This window comes from Leuciscus leuciscus (genome assembly GCF_965113295.1).
Source record: "Leuciscus leuciscus genome assembly, chromosome: 21".
NCBI lineage: Eukaryota > Metazoa > Chordata > Actinopteri > Cypriniformes > Leuciscidae > Leuciscus > Leuciscus leuciscus.
Genome location: NC_138745.1, coordinates 23,328,715 through 23,344,515, shown reverse-complemented (window position 1 = coordinate 23,344,515; position 15,801 = coordinate 23,328,715). Strand labels below are relative to the sequence as shown.

At 36.5% G+C, this 15,801-nt stretch overlaps 1 long non-coding RNA gene across 2 annotated transcripts; it reads left to right on the top strand.

Annotated features, from left to right (window-relative positions):
* Positions 1-3,186: 3,186 nt before the first annotated feature.
* LOC309485072 lies at positions 3,187-6,367 on the top strand. 2 transcript variants are annotated; one of them, XR_014201043.1, is made up of 3 exons: positions 3,187-3,906; positions 4,327-4,411; positions 5,326-6,367. It is a non-coding gene; the product is annotated as an uncharacterized lncRNA (long non-coding RNA). The 2 variants fall into 2 exon arrangements; XR_014201044.1 differs by having other exon boundaries at positions 4,327-4,416.
* Positions 6,368-15,801: the final 9,434 nt, after the last annotated feature.

The following is a 15,801-nucleotide window of genomic DNA, read 5'->3' as shown; positions in this document are numbered from 1 at the left end:
GATATCACTCTCTCACCATCTTATGTTTTAATTTTTTTTATACACTGCGCAAGGTTTGTACTGTACAATGTAATTACTCGCACTCAATGTCCTCTCTCTTATCTTTCCTTCATTCTCTCTTATGTACAGTAAATGGTCCCTACTCCCAGGCTGTTACTAAGTTGCTCTGTTGTATTATTATTTTTTTGACTTTGGGTAACAGTTTGCTGTTTTGGGGGCCTCCACATGCCCCTCTTTCACCAGTAGCTGTCACTCTTGGTGCTCTTGGCTTATGCTTCATTGTCTTAATATTCAAAAATAAAAGTGTTCTATGTGTAATCTGTTTTCCTGTTTTCCTTTTCACACGGACACCAGATTGGATCTTCTAAATTTGATATTGAAAATTTTCTGTGAAATTTAAATGCCACCTCAATGAAAATGGTTTGAGATTAGTTTAAGTGGTGGATATTTTTTTAGTTCTTGAAATGATATTCATATTTAACATTGTATTACAAGTGCTAAAAATAGTAAATTACCCTTTTTTTGTGTTTTTGGTTGGGATTTTGTACTTGGCCTACTAGCTTAGCATTGTGCTAACAGGTTAAATAAGGCACTTTTGATTAGCTAGAAGAATTAAGATATGAAAATGTGCTACATTTATGATCAAACATGGAGAAAATGGCTCTTGCGTGACTTGAACTGAAGAAGTGTCAGGTTATTTGTTTCTGCAGTGTGTTCTGTTGAAGTCAGGTAAAAATAGTACTGGGGAAGTTTATCTGCAGCAGACCTCCTGAATAACTTAAATGCTGCATTGACTGAGGAAGAGAGGGAAGGTAGGATGGAGGTGTGCGAAAGATGTAATCTCTCAATCTAATTCACTAGTCACTTCAAACCAGTATTATGTAATGCACTTCTGTTCGGGACACTTGAGGTCAGTGGGTAAATGTTTAGGGACCTGCAGGAGTTCAGCATGGTTGGAGTCTGCCTCAAAGACACTGTACTGAACTATAAATATACCCAGACATCTGGGCATCGCAACGGTTTGAAGTTCAGAGTAAGGTTCTCACGATCTTGTGTTAGCCAGGTTCATCTGGTCTTGTCATCCAGCTTAAACAAGGTAAGAAAAGAATAGTCAACCTTTTTTAGCAGACAAGTCACTCAAATATTTAGTTATTTTAAAGATTCTTCCTGTCCTCTGCTATGGTTATTTTGACTTGGAAAAAGAAAAATCCTGTTAATTTACCTTCAGGACATCTCTAATGCTCAGTTCTACCCCCTTGTGGTTAAAAGTACCTTTCAAGCAGCCTGTTCTGCAAGTTCATAGAAAAGGTTCCAGGTCACTCGCCTCTTACTGCTGGGCCCAACGTTGCGATACAATAATATGTTGTCGGTTCATCATTCAGGCTTTGTCTGTTTTACAAAAATGGGGAGGGCAAGGGTCGGGTTGCATTCTCTCCTCTGCACGCCATGCCATGTCTGGCTGGATCTTGTGAGACATCCATGTAGAGGGCATTGAGTTACCAGACATGCAGTAATAACGCGTAGTAGACCTATTTATCAAACATTCAACATCAAAGTTGTCCGCTAGAAATATAAGAATGTTTTCTAATCTAAAAGGCAGCTGGCTTGAGGTTGATATAGTAACTTCCAAGAAGTAATTTACTATTGATTAAGAGTTCTAGGAGGTCAATCATGCCAACACAGAGATGTAGTGCAACTGTTCTCTCTCTCTCTCACACACACACACACACACACACACACACACACATACAAGTGCTGACAGGAGCAAGTCACATTTGAAGGTCATATTGAGTTTTGATGTGAAGAGCAGAGGGCTTTTGTGCCATCTGAAATGCTGCACTGTAGTCTTACATGCAATATTGTCAAAAGACATACAATCATAAAGAGCCTTTTCTGGGTAAGAAGAAAAAATTTGACTATCATGACTTCTTAAAGTTACAGATAACCTAAAAAATGAACATTCTATCTGTTTTTATTGTTTATTTCAATTATGTAGGCCCTATGTCTGTCTGCCGTTTGTGGAACACATCGGGAACCTTGTAGGCTACTGGTCAATTTGCCATAGAATTACAATGAGGGACTGATTTCATATGGGGCGCCGTTTGTAAAGCGGCTCACGCTGAAAATAACAGCAACATTTTGTCACATTTAGCTTCAAACATCATTAAAAAACTGGTATGAATTTTTGACGGTCACTTTTTAGCACATTTACAACAATATTTGTCAACTTAGAGATACTTTAAATAGTTCAATCTAAATGTTAAATCTAAATGCTAAATCTAAATGCTAAATCTAAATGTTAAATCTAAATGTTAAATCTAAATATTAAATATTAAATCTAAATGTTAAATCTAAATGTTAAATCTAAATGTTAAATCTAAATCTAAATGTTAACTCTAAATGTTAAATCTAAATCTAAATGTTGAATCTAAATGTTAAATCTAAATCTAAATGTTGAATCTAAATCCAGTTACCGGCATTTTGAATTTGCATATTAGTTAAATATTTAGTTTCACCCGAAACATTTAGATGCAACATTTAGATTTAACATTTAGATTTAGATTTAATATTTAGATTTAACATTAAGATTTAGATTTATTATTTAGATTTAACATTTAGATTTAGATTTAACATTTAGATTTAGATTTAGCATTTAGCATTTAGATTTAACATTTAGGTATAACATTTAATATTTAGAATTATCTCTAAGTTGACAAATATGGTTGTAAATGTGCTAAAAAGTGACCGTCAAAAATTCATACCAGTTTTTTAAACATTGTTTGAAGCTAAATGTGACAAAATGTTGCTGTTATTTTCAGCGTGAACCGCTTTACAAACGGCGCCCCATAATTTCACGCTTCAAAAAGTACGGAAAAGCACCATAAAAGTGTCAAGATAGGGCCTATATGTCTTCTGACGGCATTCAATATCTTACCTAAATGTATGTCGTTATTCGCTTGGCAGCCTATAACGAACAAATCATTCTTTTGATCCAGATTCCTTTATTGAACCGTTTGTCCATTGATTCATTCACGAATCGGATTGATCCGGTTTTCAAGTTCAACTTGACAGCAGTGGTAGGCTACTGTTCACTCACTGAAGGGAAATGTAGGCCTATATAGCTTCAATTTCGATCTGTTCTTTACTCAAAAAGACCTATATCAAAGGAATATTATGCACTACCCAGCTAACACACGACGTCGCAGTTACGTAATTTATTCGTACTTTTTGGTAATTTCATGACTTACCAACTGACAACGTAACTACAACGTCGTATGCTCGGAATTTCATTACCATCATATTACCAAACCACAACGTCGTCAGTACGTCGTCCTAACGTTATAAGATAACCAACTACGTTCCAGATACGTACTCTATTCGTAATAACTTGGTAATTTCATGACTTACTGGCAACGGAACTGCAACGTAACAGGACCGTAATTTCATTACCATCATATTACCAACCCACAACGTCGTCAGTACGTCCTCCTAAGGTTATAAGATAACCAACTACGTTCCAGATACGTACTCTATTCGTAATAACTTGGTAATTTCATGACTTACTGGCAACGGAACTGCAACGTCACGGGCCCGTAATTTCATTACCATCTTATCAGACTGCATTTCTATGAAATATTTTATTTGTTTAAATTGTTTGTTTAGTATTCTGTACGTTTGAAATACGTTCATTCTATTCAAGTAAGGTTATAATTCTAGATTTTTATGTTTGTAAATGTTGCGTGGCTTTGACGTTTTAATGGGCGTGCGCGTGAACCTTCGAGTCGCCCTCAAACACTGGAGCGGAGATGAGTTGCCATGGAAACGGCGCGTCACCGACCGCCCCACTGACTGCAACTGACAAAGCGGCAGAACTCCGTCTCTCGCTGTTGTTTTCACTGCTTTCAGGTGAGTTTAGTCTCTAAAATCACACAAATAATACACACAACTGTTCTTGACACTTCTCGTACTTGTAAGTGACACGCTTCTGTTGAATATTTGCTTTATAGAAATGGTTTAGTGTCTTCGGAAAAAGTCCGTTAGCATCTCAACCGTTTTCAGAAGAGATAACGTTATGCTAACTTCATAGCTTGAGCTTTTGATATGAAAGTTTAGGATTTTAATCACATTTTATGGGTAGATAAGAGGTTTTGATAGTTTTGTAAAAAATAAGTTAGTTTGGAAGTGAGCTAATTTATTTAACATAAACGTTTTTAACATAAACGTACTCGATGACGTCACTTAACGTTACATGGAGTGTGGAAATTGGCTGAAACTTAGCTCAATGGTAAACACAAATTGATAAAACTAGTTCTGTGATTTCAGGAGCAACAAAATAATCCTTCTACAACAGAGGAAGCTCCACGACTTCAATATTTCTGAAGAAAGCTGCTGCCAGAGAAGTTGGAAACAGGTGAAGTGAGGAAGCTCATTAAATAACTTCATATCCATTTTCTCACAATATTTTGTCACCTACTGTATATCACCATGCATCTGTTATTTTAAATTCTCATATTTACATTTACATTTATTTGTTTAATTTATTTTAAGAAAGTTTTGACATCCAAACTTAAGTGACACTGTATGAGCAACATGAATAAGTGAATAAGTAAAACTAAAACCATAGATGAAACATTTAAGATTATTATCAGTGTTGAAAACAGCAGTGCTGCTTCATATTTTTGTGTTTTTCAGGGTTATTTGATGAATGAAAGAAAAAAAAGCATCATTTATTTGAAACAGAAATCTTTACTCTCTCTTCTGGTCAATTTAATGCATCCTTGCTGAATAAAATATGATTTTTTTTTTTTTTTTTACTCTATTGAACCCAAACTTTTGAACAGTAGTGTATATGTTGGGTCTATTTAACAATGAATCCTGGAGAGAGAAAAAAGAAAATGGATTAAACTTTTACATTGGTTTACACAAAAAGATTAATCAGCACAACTGTTTTCAACATTGATAATACTCAGAAATGTTTAGGACGTTTGCATTGTAAGAATGTATAGTATTCAAATATTAAAATGCTGACTCGTTAGGCCATGTGTTCTTTTTAAAATCAGATGATTTCCTATTAATTCAATAGAATGTAAGGGAATAACTCTAGAATAACCTTCCTGATAATGTTTGGGGCCCAGAAACACTATCCTAATTTAAATCTAGATTAAAGACACATCTCTTTAGCCAAGCATTCAATTAACACATCTCATAATCTTGCACTATACGTGATGAAATAGTAAAAAGTGCACATGACCATCTTTTGCCTGAAATAATATGAACAGCAGCAATGCTAATCTTTCTCCTGTTGTCTCCTTGTTTCTATCTCAGGATGCTCAGCATATTTTACTAGAGATTACAGCAGCTCCAGTTTGGATCCAGCCTCACTTGGGAAGACTTCTAATGACATCAACACTCTTGAAGACAATGTGTTTAAACAATTTTCAGATGTTAAATTATATTTTAAAGTGTTTAAACTAATTTAAGTTTTTATGTCAGGTGGTACAGCAAAAATATTATGTATTGTAGTTGTACCACCTGACATGGAAAGTGTACCACCAACCTACCCATACTTGAAATTAGCAGTTTTTATCAGTATTTGAGAGAGCTCTACAAACTTTTTCACTCTGCCAAAGAGATCAGTTAGGCTCCTCTGGATGATGCATTATCATCTTTACTGTTATTACCTTGTAAATTCATAATAACATTTGAGAATATACAAATGGCCGGACAAAAGTTTCTCAATTATCTCAACAGCTTTAAAACTACTAATATGTATAAAAAACAATTATATGAAAGGCTTCAAACCTAAAATGATGGCATAGTTTTTTTTGTTATTATTAAGACACCATTTTAAATTGTTTTCTTAATCTGTTTATTTGTTCGGACAGTTGCACCACCACCTGACATTTTAGGAGTTTAATGCTGCCTTCAGGAATAATCATAAATAGGCCTAGTTTCCTAGTTAAAAAAAAGAAAGGGACATTGTAATTATGACTTCAGAAGAAGAAAAACAAAATATGTATTATTAAATGTACAAAAAAAATGATTTCAAACTAAGGTTTTATAGAATATAGTGATACATGTCATTAAGTTATCAAATTATTTTAAAAGGAAATAATGCACTTGCCACAACATAACTTTGTGACAATGTTTAGAAAAATATACAAGTGATTCTTAAACAAAACTGTCTGCTTATACAGATTCTATCTTTCTTGCTTTGTTATTAGGGCCACCAAAATGAAGACGTGTAGGAGTAGTTTGATGTTCAAGCTTTTGAAGAAAATCTTGTTCATTTAAATGTATAACCTGTTTGCAAACTGTTTTTGCTGTTTGTGCTTTGTTCTATAGTAAATGAACTAAATCAACCAAATTCTGAGTCTGTATATCGTTCATATGTCGTTGAAAAAGTCTCTAAAATAGTTTTGGGCCAATGAGGACAAGTTAAATTAGACCACTGCATGTCCGCCCATATTATTAAAAACTAAAATGACCAACTGGTTACCAATACACGACTGTCGATCCACAACGTTGCCACGACGTCGCCGTTACCTGCTGACAACGTTACAAAGTTACGTTGTAGCAACGTATCTGGGAATTTCACTTTTCCGGTTGCCACGACGTAACTAATTACGTCGCCACGACGAAAGTTTGGTCACCAGATTACGTTGCAGTTACGTAACAGTCACGTATTTGTGTTAGCTGGGTAGGTCATTTGAACCACTTTCATGATACATTTAAGATATTTTTGTGACCATTTTGAAGCCTCGGTTGCAATTCGTACGGGTTTGAAACGACATGAGTAAGTTTGAGATATTAGAGTGGTTTCTAAGTCTTCATTATTTGTGTTTCCTTTTGTGTCCAGCAGGTGTCGGTACAGTAATAGGAAAAGACAGAGAGGGCCTCATTTATCAATCTAAGGTAGAAACGAGCGCAGAAATCACCTTACGACAGGGTTCACCTGTGACTCATGAAAACATCGCATGCCGCCAAGTCCCATCGTACGAATGATGTACGTGGCTCAAAACAATCGTCATTTAAATCTCACGGCCCAAAATTGAGACGCCTTGCCCTTAGAGGGCCAGGCCAGGAAGAGGATGCAATCTCAAGAAGAAATGGATCTTACTCGAAAAACACCAGTTAACCTCCTAATTACAATTGCATGTACAATTTATTGACACAATTTAAATACCGGTAAATAAAATGTAACATTTAAAAACATTATAAACTATAGGTTTTATTTCCCCTTAAATTTTAACAGTATTCAGAAAAGAACCAGAATGAACAATAAGTAGGCCTAGCTGTACAATTATATATTAAATTATAAAATAAAAGTGGGCTATATGGCTTTCATAAGGCTATAAAAAACAAACAAACGTCAAAGTAAAATTAATTTATTTAAAGCAAAACGGAATCCAAATGTTTCCATATTTGCGATGTAAAATTTGGTTGCTAATTTATTATGTAAACCAAGGTTTTTAAATCTTTTAGATGCCACGGACCCCCAAATATGATCATCCCTGTATGAGGTACCCCTATCCTAAAATTTATAAGGCATCTGTCTTTTATTAACACCCAATTTATACACACAAAAATGAATTTTATAAATCTAAAAAATAAAATCAGTAACATAGCCTATATATTTGTTCTACTCACTGTAGTAATGTATTATGATATGTATTATTTTTTGTTTATTTATTTAATTTTAATCAAATATTAATTAATTAACTTATTTATTTATATTAATCACATTTTTAATTAATTAATTTTAATCTAATTTAATAGATTAATAACCAACTAATAATTTTTGCTACGGTTCACATTCACACACAAAAAAAATCAGATTTATTTATTTATGTAGATCTAATTTATTGTTTGTTCAACTATTCAAAACATCCTTCACTTGGGCTATACGCAAAAATGTGTTTGGTTGGGCTTTATGCTGATTGTTCAGCGGACCGTTTAAATTGAGCAGAGTAATTTTTATGTTTGGTTGACTGCACTTAAGTTTGATGATTAATGGCTGAAATGTCAAGGCTAGAACTGATATGTTGTTGTGCCGTTTTTTTTTTATTTAATTTTTTTTTATCTGTTAATTATTTAAAGTCCCCTTGTGGTGAAAATCAAGTTTTTAATGTTGTTTATATGTCTATGTGGTGTTTTAATATGCTTTAAGATAAACCATGTGCAAATTCATAGATCAAATTCAACATCGGTCCGTTGCTGAGTATTTTCTCTTTAAAACTTCAGCGATCTAAAGACAATGCAGTTTGAAATCGCTGGTGTTTCTGACGTCACAAACTACTTTGTAACCAATCTCGTCAATGTGCCAGCGGGCTTTAGCATATCATTAACAGAGAACTAGCAGGGGAGTCTCGAGAGATGGCAGGGGATGCCAGGTTATCCCGGTATATTTTTCGTACGGTTAGATTTAGCGATATAGCGGGTGTATGATGATATGCCTTTCTCTACTGACGTTCTGAGTTGTTCATAGCATTTCGGATGATTGTTACAAGGCAGCTGTCTGACTCTGAGATAGCGATTTGTGATAAATTTGTGGTATTTTGAATGGGTCACAGACACCCATCTATTTTAATAAAAATAAAATTACATACTAATCTTGTCGATTAACGGATAATGATCGGTTAATGAGCTTCGGTTGTCAGTCCAGAAAATAATCTTGATGAACAAAATGCTCTCATAATTCACCAGATTTACTTTGCTGCACGCAAGTTCATGCAACTCAAAAACTTGCGTACACGAGCTGAGACCTGACGTGAGATTTAATCGTATAGCCACCGCTCACGTCCATATTGATAATGCCAAGTTTTGCGTGGAAACGACCGTACACCAAATTTTCTGTCGTAGGCTACGTTTGTTTGGTAAATGAGGGCCAGAGACACCACTTCTCCGTCGCAATAAGGGGATAAGGGCTGCATGTTGCTCTGATGCCATATCTTTACTATTAAAGTAAACTCTTTGACCCTTGTCCCATCTTCTGTCTTTCCTTCTGTTTTTTATTGGTATAGCCTATATGTGACAAGTTGATGTGGACCAAACCATTTGGAGTGTTAGTATGCTGGAATTTTCTTTGGATGAAAAGCTTACACGATATATAAAAAAAATGACTTGGATCTTTCACTCTGTCTCTCCTGCCCTGGTTATATCATTCCCACCCTCTCCTCTACGTTATCCTTTCTCCCTCTCTCTCCTACACTCCTCCAACCATATGTGATTAGTTTAACTCTTTCCTCGTTGGCACAATGTGACTCAGCATAACAGCTCACACTCGTACAAATCCATGATCTGCACACTGTATGTGTGTGCCTGAGTCAGTTGTGTTTCATAATTATGGTAGGAATACAATATTTTATGCCTTTTCTAAGACCTGGGATCAGTTCAAAGACACAGCTTTGTATTAAGCATGTCAAAGGCTGAGAGAGTGGTCAACTGTAGACTAAGTGTTCTCAAGTCAATGTCGCAATGCAGCTGCTGCACGGATGCTGTTGCTTAGCAACCAGCGCATCACCAGAAGCTGCTCATGGTTATGCAAGTCCCTTCTCTCTTTCTGTCTGTCCCTTTTGATTCATCTTCATTTGTTTCACCTCTGGGCTTTCTTCATTAGGGTCTTTTTTTGCCAGATCTGCCCTAAAGTCTGTTTTAATGTTGATGACAAACAGTTGTCTGTTCGACTTAAAGATTGCCCAGGAACATCACAGACTCATGGACTTTGTGATGGGTGGATTGGACGCAGATTGTGGGAGTAATTGTCTGAATAGGGAATATTTCATTTTTATTCTGTTGTGTGTATGTTGCATGTTGTATGTCAGCTTGACTTTAGACCTCTTTATCAGATCAGACTATAGGTGTGCCGATTAACTAACTGCTAGTTGCTGAGCAACCACTCATGATGGATTCATGTCTGTTTCTTGTAAAACTGAACAAACAACCAGATAAAGAGATGTCAAATAGAGAGTCCAATAGTACTAACTAGATTCTCACATTATAGTAAGATAGAGTGTCGCCTAAACTTAAACTACTCTGTGTCGCCGACACTGTTCTGGGTGGTTGCTAGGTCATTGCGATGTTGTCCTATAGTACTTTGCTAGGTCAATGCTTGGGTGTTCTAGGCTTACAGTTGTAGTCAAAATTATTCAACCCCCATTGCAAATCAGGTTTATTGGCAAAATTTACAGACTTTCAGCTGTTTGCAATGAACAATTCAAACAAAAGTAATTGAAATAGCTTACACAACAACTAGATAAATGGATAACACAACACATTTTTCAAGTGAAATTCAACTGAAAATGCGACTTTTAATGTCTTCTGCAGTCTCAGAATTATTCAGCATCTTCAGTACTTAGTAGAACACTGTTTGCTGTTATGATCTGCTGCAAACGAGATGTATAATTCTGAGGAATCTTATCCCATTCCTCATGAGCAATGGCCTCCAGTTCAGTAATATTCTTGCAACCGCCTTCTTCAAATCCCATCAGAGATTTTCTATGGGGTTCAAGTCAGGTGACTGTGATGGCCACTGTAGAATCTTCCATGCCTTCTTCTGCAACCAAGCCCTTGGTGGTTACCGTCACTGACGGCATGACAATTTCTTTTCAGCATATGTTTCATTCTTCTTCCTCCAGACATACCGCTGATCCATAGGACTGAAAAGTTCTGACTTTTCTTGTGCTTTTGGGTCAGTAGTGGTGTATGTTTTGGAGTTCTAGCATGCGTTTAGTACGTGCCTTACTGTGCAGCTGAAACCTCAGTGCCTGTTGCCACCAAGTCTTGCTGCAGGTGTTTTGCAGTTGCTCAAGGGTTTTTCTGAAGCTGCCTTCTCACAAATATTGCCTTCTCAGAAATATGGTTGCAGCTGTTGATAGTTGCCTTTTTCTGTCCCGAGGTAGTGTAACCACTGTTCCTTTAACTTTGATCTTGCGAACTATGCTGCAATGGTGTCTCTATGAATATCCTGTTCCTTGTTTGTGAAGGGTGATGATATCTTCTAACCATCCATCCATATCATCCAACGTGATGGCAAATAGGCTTTCTAACTAATGTAAATAAATATTTACATAGTATAATACTGTAATAGTACATTTATTTCTCCACACGTGTCCCGCATTGTCCCACATAATCAAATGTACTGTCCTGCAACAGTGCAATAACCAGGTGGTCACCTACATATATGAATATCTTTATCTGCAATAGACTTAAGTAGCAACAGGCGTTTGCTACCATGACATTAAAAGGTTCCCCCAAAGTTTATTCCATTTCTCCAGGAATTTAAATAGGCCTACCTCTTTTTTTTCCTTTTTTTTTTACCAGAGGCTGCTCAATGTTGTGGCATTTTGGAAAGTTCATTGATTTTTACTGTGGGTGAAAACAGTATCTAATGTTGACCGTTCCAAGATGGCCGACACTTCAATGTGTTTGGAACGGTCGAATGTGGCATGTATATATCCATATCTATGGTTCTTGGTAGTTGCTAGGTGGTTTCGATGTGATTTTCTAGGTGTTTAGTAATGTGTCACACCCAAGTGTGTGATATTATGGTGTCTAGATACAATTTAGATGCAAGTTTAAATGCAAGTTTAGAAATTTGCACAAACCCCTATATTAGGACCACTAATAGCAAGGTCAGCCTTAGCAAACACCAGTAATAAATGCTGTTAAACGCTAAATTGCAGTAAACACAAACAAATAATAAAGAATTTTACGAATTCTACTTTAAGATGAGTAGGATCTCCATCTCTCGGAAGCTCACAGCAGACAGAACATCTTCCAGCACGTCTTGCTGCTCTGTGGGCAGCTTGCAGGACCATGCTCATCTTCTCCTTCGTCACAGCTCTCCCTTTCTCTCTCATCCCCTCCCGTCCTCTCCACGCCCAGTGATGGTGAATCAGGCCACCCACTTGGGTGCTCTGAACTAGAACAGCAGCCTACTTCTCAGTATAATTAGAGCTAAAACCAGAGAGAGGTGTGTGTGTGTATGAGTGAGTGTTGAGGGAGAAAAGGTGGCCTTGGACGTGTCACTTTGTCTTGATTTTTGAAAAGGCTCAGCTTTTTCTACCTCCAGGAAGGGCGAGAGAGCCGAGGCTGCTCATTTCAGTGTGAACAGCGGAGTGACAGTAAAATACATATCCATCACTCTCTCTGCAGGAGTTTGCGGTGGATGGGTGTGATTAAGAAGTTTACGACCCCTTCGAGTGGGCCTACAGAGCCGAGGATTGCGTGCACAGCTGGTGATGGGGAGAAGGAAGCTGCGGCAGGAGATTGGGATAAAGCTGGATGGACAAGAAGCTTAGAGCAGACTGGCCTCCTTTGAAAGAAGCACTTCTCTTCACACATTTTTGTTTCATAATGGGGGGTCAGTGAGTGCAGTAGAGTTGGATTATATTAGCGCAGTATTGTGGGCCAGGCTTTTGCAGCACACATGCACATTACATGTGAGCAATACAAATTAAAAATAGGTGAACAGCAAATTGCTTTCAGATAATAAAATGGTTCAACTTATGATTATGAGGTCACAGGGGAGCAAAACATTTGGGCACATCTGATGTTCCTCTTGAGCATTAGTGCTCATTTTAATACAATAGCATGTTAATGGAAGGATGTAGAATATTGGGGGGAAATAAGAGCACAGAAAACATTGTGTGGACAATGTGTTATGAAATGAAACTGCATGTTTCTGTACCATACACTCAGAATATTTGATGTTGATGTTGGTGCTTGTAAAAGTATTTATTTAGTTAGAATACTTATGTTTTGATGATGATTGTCAGTGAAGAAAGATGCTTTTTCCAGCCAGATGACATCAGCAGAGGCTAATAGGGCCCCTAATATACAAGTGAAATGAATTCTCGAACGACTTGATTTTGTCCATTGTGAATTGATTGGATCATTAGATTATTTTTGTTTGCTAATTGCTGTGATCTCATGTGAGTGACGGGTTGCTGGAGGGGAGGAATGTCCCGCCTTCGCTCCACTGCACACTTCATCAGAGAAGGGTTGCCGTTGTAAGAGGGAGGGGACCATTTATAATAAACACTGCAATATTCCGTAAAAAATAAGAATGGTCAATTTTGAGTTCATGATGACTATAAAAGGATAGTCCAACCAAAAATGAAAAATATGTTATCATTTACTCACTTCCATTGTATGAAAAAAATTAAATAAAAATGGAAGTCAGTGGGAACCGAAACAGTTTGGTTAACATTCCTCAAAATAAGTGTTTCGGTTCGCATTGACAAAAATTCTATAGACAAAAAAGTCAGTGGGAACTGAAACTGTTTGGCTACCAACATTCTTCAAAATGTTATGTTATGTTCCACAGAAGAAAAAAAGACATACAGGTTTGTAACGACACGAGGGTGTGAAAATTATGACCATTTCTGATTTTTGGGTGGACTATCCCTTTAAAACAGTGTGATTTCCCCCACCTGACTGCAGATGGTACATATATCTAAAACTCTCTGCTTCACATTAGAGCCTTTATTAGCTGAGCTGTTTTGGTGCTGTTTCATGAAGTCTGACGTTTATCAGTCTCTCGATCAGTGGTTTCAGGTTTACATTTTTGTGTACTGATGTTTTTTGCGTCTCAACCAGCAGAGGGAACTAAAGAGCTCTGTGACAGAAACAGAACTTTTGAGGGAAGTAGTGTGAGATGTTTCTGCAGGTGTATGATGAGTGTGTGCATGTGTTTGCATACTTCCTGTCTCAGCACGTTTGTTGTTCAAAGTGCCTCTATTATCTACAACCTCCTTAATATCTTTAACCTTTTTTGCTTTCCTACTCCACTCAATGTGCAGTCTGACTACCTCCCAACCCCCTCTGTTGCCCTTCTAGCTCCACAGTTAAGGAAAGACAGAGTAAGAAAGAGGGGATAAGAGGAATTATGATCCACATATAGCACATCCTAAGATTCGCATGGTAGAACGAAGTGATATATATTGCTGTGTATGTTTAAGTATATATATATATATATATATACTGATCGAGATATATACATATACACACACTTGTGTGTCTGTGTATGTATTTAAAAATGTATAGTTCAGAACAAATTTAAGAGACCAGAAACTGCACAAGCTGAAAACTGCATTTGTTTCAGTAACCAGTTTTTACATTTGTGACGTAGCACAGAACCAAGAATAATCCATATTTAAAGTAGCATGTGTACATGTGTACATAGTATTGTCATGAAACTGCTCTGACACATGGTGTTGAGGATCCAAGAACAGTTATTTAAGGGGTAATCCAGAATCGTAAATCCATATAACAGGCACAGGGTCAAACACACAGGCAAACAATCCAATTAGACAACAGGCAGGAAACACAGAGTAATCCAAATAACTAGGTAAAAGAGTACAAAAAAAAATAAAAACATTGTGCTCAGAATGGAAGTATAACAACAAACAAGACTTAGCGATGGATGAATGAACTGACCAGGGGCTCGTTCTTCGTACGTTGCTTATTACATCCGAGATCAAATGACACATCCAAGATAATATCATCGTGCTAATCATGATCTGGCTAACTCGGTTCTTCGAACACACTTGCCGGATAGGATTAGTATCGCTGGATTGAGTTATCTGAGATAATTGCGCGTTCATGCGCTGGGTTAAAAGGGGACATGTATCGATAGTAGAAACATTGATCAGCAACGCTGCTATTGGCTGTTCAGCATGGCCAAAGAGCGCGCACAGTTTTTCTCCTCAGCAGAGCAAGAACTAATAGTCGAAGTTTATTCGGAATTTTAATGTTTTAATGCAAAACGCCAGGGAACACCTCAAAGTCTGCAAAAGCCAGGAGAGAGGGCTGGCAAAAAGTAGCAGACAATTTAAATCCGTTAGAAGTGGCCATGTTAGATGTTTTTTTATCACTTATTAGCCTATATTTTTGTATTTGAATAATTGCATAATTACTTTGTTCATTGTAATGTCAGAGTCACCACACTAGAACATGGGAACAAACAAAAGTGAAGTACAAAAATATTCTACATAATGGTAATTTTTTTGTTATATTATAGTCTCTTTTATAAAAGACACTGTTAAATAAATGGTTGGCTGTTTATAAAAGCAACCAAGAAAAAGGCTGAGCAAAAAAAAAAAAAAAGAAGAAAAGATCTTAGTAGCCTACACTGTAAAATAATTTTTGCTGCATTAAATTAAGGCTGTATAGTCATTTCAACTGTTAAATCTTGAGTAATGATGAATTGCTTTGACTTGTGAAAGTGAAAACTAATAAACTTATATTAATGTAAAAATATTTTTCCAGAGTGTAGTTCATATAATGACATTGTGTTTTCCTCTTTTGTGCACTTTTACATAATACACCAACACTTGTATCTGTTCCCAAGAAAGTGGTGGCTGAAATATGTGCAGTAAGTGGACATTTTTTTTATAACTTTCCAAAGGAAAGAAAGTATAAGACTTTGTAATGTCCATTTGTTTCCATTTCACTGGACAGTGAATAAACCCTCTCAGATAACTGTCATATGGAGGAACTAGCCTACCTGCAAGTGTATAAATAACTTTACTTAATTTATACTTGTATGCTTTATGGCAGCAATATAAGTTGCAGGATTCCACATCTCCAGAAAGGCCTACAGAAGAGTCTGCACAGACAGAGGAGACATAGGCCTACAGGTGGGCAGTGTATAGCCAACTTTTCCTTTTTATTTGTTGCATGAGGCATGTGTCTAATATCTCTTGTTGCAGGCACTTGAACACTGGCTTTTCTTTACAAAGAACAATTGAAATAAAACTCAAGGAATTAAGTATATTGGTCTTTTATTAAACTTTT